We start from the raw sequence: 5,549 nt of genomic DNA, 5'->3' as shown, positions 1-5,549 counted from the left end.
CACACCAAGTAAGGTTATGGCCTTGCACTCTCTTTTGGGATTCTCTTCTATATTACTTGGGAGAGTGCTAGGAGGAGTTTCAGTAATCTTCTTACTCAGCTAACCCACTTGTGCCTCCAAATTTCTAATGGAGGACCTTGTTTCATTCATGAAACTTAGTGTGGTCTTAGATAGATCAGAGACTATGGTTGCCAGGCCAGAATGGCTCTGTTCAGAATTCTGTCTGTTGCTGAGAAGATGATGGAAAAGGCTTGCTATTGCTAAACCTATTTCTTCCACCATTATTGTTGAAGCCTTGTTGAGGCTTCTGTTAGTCCTTCCATGAGAGATTAGGATGATTTCTCCATGAAAGATTATAGGTGTTTCCACAGGGTTCTCCCATGTAATTCACCTTTGCCATTGCAGGATTCTCAGGATCATAAGCTTCTTCTTCAGAAGATGCTTCTTTAGTACTGTTGGATGCAGCTTGCAATCCATTCAGACTCTGAGAAATCATATTGACTTGCTGAGTCAATATTTTGTTTTGAGCCAATATGGCATTCAGAGTATCAATTTCAAGAACTCCCTTCTTCTGAGGCGTCCCATTGTTCACATGATTCCTCTCAGAGGTGTACATGAACTGGTTATTTGCAACCATTTCAATGAGTTCCTGAGCTTCTGCAGGGGTTTTCAGATGAAGAGATCCTCCTGCAGAATGGTCCAATGACATTTTTGACAACTCAGATAGACCATCATAGAATATACATATGATGCTCCATTCTGGAAGTATGTCAGCAGGACACCTTTTGATCAATTGCTTATATCTTTCCCAAGCTTCATAGAGGGACTCACCTTCCTTCTGTCTAAAGGTTTGGATTTCCACTCTAAGCCTGCTCATCTTTTGAGGTGGAAAGAATTTGGCCAGAAAAGCACTGACCAGCTTTTCCCAAGAGTTCAGGCTTTCCTTAGGTTGTGAATCCAACCATGTTCTAGCTCTGTCTCTCACAGCAAAAGGGAAAAGCATAAGCCTGTAGACCTCGGGATCAACTCCATTGGTCTTGACAGTATCATAGATTTGCAAGAATTCAGATAAGAACTGATGGGGATCTTCCAATGGAAGTCTATGAAACTTGCAATTCTGTTGCATTAGAGAAACTAATTGAGGCTTAAGCTCAAAGTTGTTTTCTCCAATGGCATGAATTGAGATGCTTCTTCCATAGAAATTGGAAGTTGGTGTAGTGAAATCACCAAGCACCTTCCTTGCATTGTTGTTGTTGGGTTCGGCCATAGTTGTTTTGTCTGTTTCGAAAATTTCAGTTAGGTCCTCTTCAGAGTATTGTGCTTTAGCTTCTCTTAGTTTCCTCTTAAGAGTCCTTTCAGGTTCAGGATCAGCTTCAACAAGAATGCCTTTGTCCTTGTTCCTGCTCATATGAAGGAGAAGAGAACAAGAAAGTATGGAATCCTCTATGTCACAGTATAGAGATTCCTTCATGTGAGTAGAAGAAGAGGAGAATAGAAGAAGGAGAAGAGAAAAATTCAAAAATTAATAAAAATATTTTTTTTAATATTAATTAGAATTCAAAAAAGAAAAATTAAATTAAATTAAAATTTAAAACAATTAGTTAATTAAAAAGAATTTTGAAAAAGGGGGAAGGAGTTTCCGAAAATTAGAGAGAGAAAATTAGTTAGGTGGTTTTGAAAAAGATATAATTGAAATAGAAAATTTTTAAAATCAAATAGAAAGTCAGGTAGTTAATTGCAAAAAAAGATTTGAAAATCAAATTTGAAAAGATAGGAAGTTAGAAAATATTTTGAAAATTGATTTTTGAAAAAGATATGATTGAAATGATTGAAATTATTTTGAAAAAGATTTGAAAAGGAAATTAAAAATATTTGATTTTGAAAATTAAAGTTGATTACGTGACTAATAAGAAACTAAAAGATATGATTTTAAAATTTAAAGGTTGAACCTTTCTTAATAGGCAAGTAAAAACATGAAAAATTTTTGAATCAAAACATTAAATGCTAGTAGTAATTTCGAAAATTATGAAGCAAAATAAGGAAAAGATTTTGAAAATTAAATTTTTTTTTTAAAATTTTCGAAAAGCATTAAAGGAAGAATGAAAAAGATTTTGAAAAATTTTAAGCAAGAATTCGAAAATATAAAAAGAAAATTGAAAAAGATTTGATTTTGAAAAAGATTTGAAAAGATAGAATTTTTAAATTGAAATTTATGAGTAAAATAAGGAAAGATATATTTTTTATTTTTGACTTTTTAATGAGGAGAGAGAAAAACAACTAAATGATACAAAACATAAAAATTTAAGATCAAAACTAATAATGCATGCAAGAACACTTAGTATGTCAAGATGAACACGAAGAACACTTTGAATGTCAAGATGAACACCGAGAACTTATTTTTGAAAATTTTTTGAGAAAAGAAAAACATGCAAGACACCAACTTAGAAATTTTCAATGTTTAGACTCTAATAAATCTAAAATGCATATGAAAAATAAGAAAAGACACCAAACAATAAAAATTAAAGATCAAACATATAAAATCAGCAAGAACAACTTGAAGATCATGAAGAACACATGCATGAATTTTCAAAATTTTTTAAGAAAAGTTAAAAAGATGCAATTGACACCAAACTTAAAAATTGACACAAGACTCAAACAGAAAACACAATATTTTTGGTTTTAAGATTTTATTGAATTTTTTTTTGAAATTTTTCGAAAATAAAAAGAAAGAAGCTTAAACATAAAATAAAATTACCTAATCTGAGCAACAAGATGAACCGTCAGTTGTCCAAACTTGAACAATCCCCGGCAACTGCACCAAAAACTTGGTGCATAAAATTGTGATCATCAATGGCGCCAACAACTTGGTACGCACAATTGTAATCTCAACTCTTTATCACAACTCCGCACAACTAACCAGCAAGTGCACTGGGTCGTCCAAGTAATAAACCTTACGTGAGTAAGGGTCGATCCCACGGAGATTGTCAGCTTGAAGCAAGCTATGGTCATCTTGTAAATCTCAGTCAGGCAGATTCAAATGGTTATGGAGAATTGATAATTAAAAGATGAATAAAATATAAAATAAAGATAGAGATACTTATGTAATTCATTGGTGAGAATTTTAGATAAGCGTATGAAGATGCTTTGTTCCTTCTGAACCTCAACTTTCCTATTGCCTTCTTCCAATCATTCATACTCCTTTCCATGGCAAGCTTATGTTGGGTTTCACCGTTGTCAATGGCTACCTCCCGTCCTCTCAGTGAAAATGGTACAAATGCGCTGTCACCGCACGGCTAATCAGCTGTTGGTTCTCGATCATGTTGGAATAGGATCCATTGATCCTTTTGCGTCTGTCACTACGCCCAACACTCGCGAGTTTGAAGCTCGTCACAGTCTTCCCTTCCCAGATCCTACTCGGAATACCACAGACAAGGTTTAGACTTTTCGGATCTCAGGAATGCTGCCAATTGATTCTAGCCTATACCACGAAGGTTCCAATCTTAGATTAGAAACCCAAGAGAATATACTCCAGCTGTCGTCCAATGACTGCGTTGAACATCATGTAGATCGCTTTGTGGTTGTCAGGCACGCGACCTTGGCTAAGCGAGTAACGAAGATTGGGTGATTGTCACGGGTCATCCCTTCATTCTGACTTAACTGAATTAAGAACGAGAGTATATCTTGGAGAAGAAGTAGGCGTGAATTGAATAGAAAACAGTAGTAATTGCATTAATTCATGAAGAACAGTAGAGCTCCACACCTTGATCTATGGTGTGTAGAAACTCCACCGTTGAAAATACATAAGAACAAAAGGTCTAGGCATGGCCGAATGGCCAGCCTCCCAAAGAGGGTTCAATCATCAAAACATGATTAAAAGATAGATTGAAAGATGAAAATACAATAGCAAAAGGTCCTATTTATAGAAAACTAGTAGCCTAGGGTTACAGAAATAAGTAATTAATGCAGAAATCTTCTTCTGGGCCCACTTGGTGTGTTCTTGGGCTGAGCATTGAAGCTTTCACATGTAAAGACTTTTCTTGGAGTTAAACGCCAGCTTTTGTGCCAGTTTGGGCGTTTAACTCCAGCTTTTATGCCAGTTTTGGCGTTTTGACGCCAGAATTTTTATGCTGAATTAGAACGCCGGTTTGGGCCATCAAATCTCGGGCAAAGTATGGACTATTATATATTGCTGGAAAGCCCAGGATATCTACTTTCCAACGCAATTGAGAGCGCACCAATGGGGTCTCTGTAGCTCCAGAAAATCCACTTTGAGTGCAGGGAGGTCAGAATCCAAGAGCATCTGCAGTCCTTTTTCAGCCTCTGAATCAGATTTTTGCTCAGGTCCCTCAATTTCAGCCAGAAAATACCTGAAATCACAGAAAAATACACAAACTTATAGTAAAGTCCAGAAATGTGATTTTTATTTAAAAACTAATAAAAATATAATAAAAACAAACTAAAACATACTAAAAACTACCTAAAAATAATGCCAAAAAGCGTATAAATTATCCGCTCATCACAACACCAAACTTAAATTGTTGCTTGTCCCCAAGCAACTAAAAATCAAATAGGATAAAAAGAAGAGAATATACAATGAATTCCAAAAACATCTATGAAGATCAGTCTTAATTAGATGAGCGGGGCTATTAGCTTTTTGCTTCTGAACAGTTTTGGCATCTCACTTTATCCTTTGAAGTTTAGAATGATTGGCATCTATAGGAACTCAAAATTTAGATATTGTTATTGATTATCCTAGTTCAGTATGTTGATTCTTGAACACAGCTACTTTATGAGTCTTGGCCGTGATCCTAAGCATGTTGTTTTGCAGTATTACCACCGGATACATAAATGCCACAGACACATAACTGGGTGAACCTTTTCAGATTGTGACTCAGCTTTGCTAGAGTCCCCAATTAGAGGTGTCCAGAGATCTTAAGCACACTCTTTTTGCTTTGGACCACGACTTTAACCGCTCAGTCTCAAGCTTTTCACTTGACACCTTCACGCCACAAGCACATGGTTAGGGACAGCTTGGTTTAGCCGCTTAGGCCAGGATTTTATTCCTGTGGGCCTTCCTATCCACTAATGCTCAAAGCCTTGGATCCTTTTTATTTTACCATTGCCTTTTGGTTTAAAGGGCTATTGGCTTTTTCTGCTTGCTTTTTCTTTTTTCTTTTTTCCTTTTATTTTTGCCCCCCCCTTTTTTTCGCATATATTTTTTCTGCAAGCTTTTCACTGCTTTTTCTTGCTTCAAGAATCAATTTTATGATTTTTTAGATTATCAATAGCATTTCTCCTTTTTCATCATTCTTTCAAGAGCCAACAATTTTAACATTCATGAGCAACAATTCAAAAATATGCAATGTTCAAGCATTCATTCAGAAAAACAAAAAGTATTGCCACCACATCTAAATAATTAAACTAATTTCAAGGATGAATTCGAAATCATGTACTTCTTGTTCTTTTATTTTTAGATCATTTTTCATTTAAGAAAGGTGATGGATTCATAGGACATTCATAGCTTTAAGGCCTAGACACTTAGACACTAA

General features: G+C 35.3%; 1 non-coding gene across 1 annotated transcript; it reads left to right on the top strand.

Annotated features, from left to right (window-relative positions):
• Positions 1-767: 767 nt before the first annotated feature.
• On the top strand, positions 768-871 carry LOC148551039 (small nucleolar RNA R71). The gene has a single exon (XR_015893398.1). It is a non-coding gene; the product is annotated as a small nucleolar RNA R71 (small nucleolar RNA).
• The last annotated feature ends 4,678 nt before the right edge of the window (positions 872-5,549 follow it).

Source organism: Arachis ipaensis, chromosome B7, assembly GCF_059453495.1.
Source record: "Arachis ipaensis isolate K30076 ecotype BB chromosome B7, ASM5945349v1, whole genome shotgun sequence".
Classification (NCBI taxonomy): Eukaryota; Viridiplantae; Streptophyta; class Magnoliopsida; order Fabales; family Fabaceae; genus Arachis; species Arachis ipaensis.
Note: the sequence above shows the minus strand (reverse complement) of the source record. Positions and strands in the feature narration are given on the sequence as shown.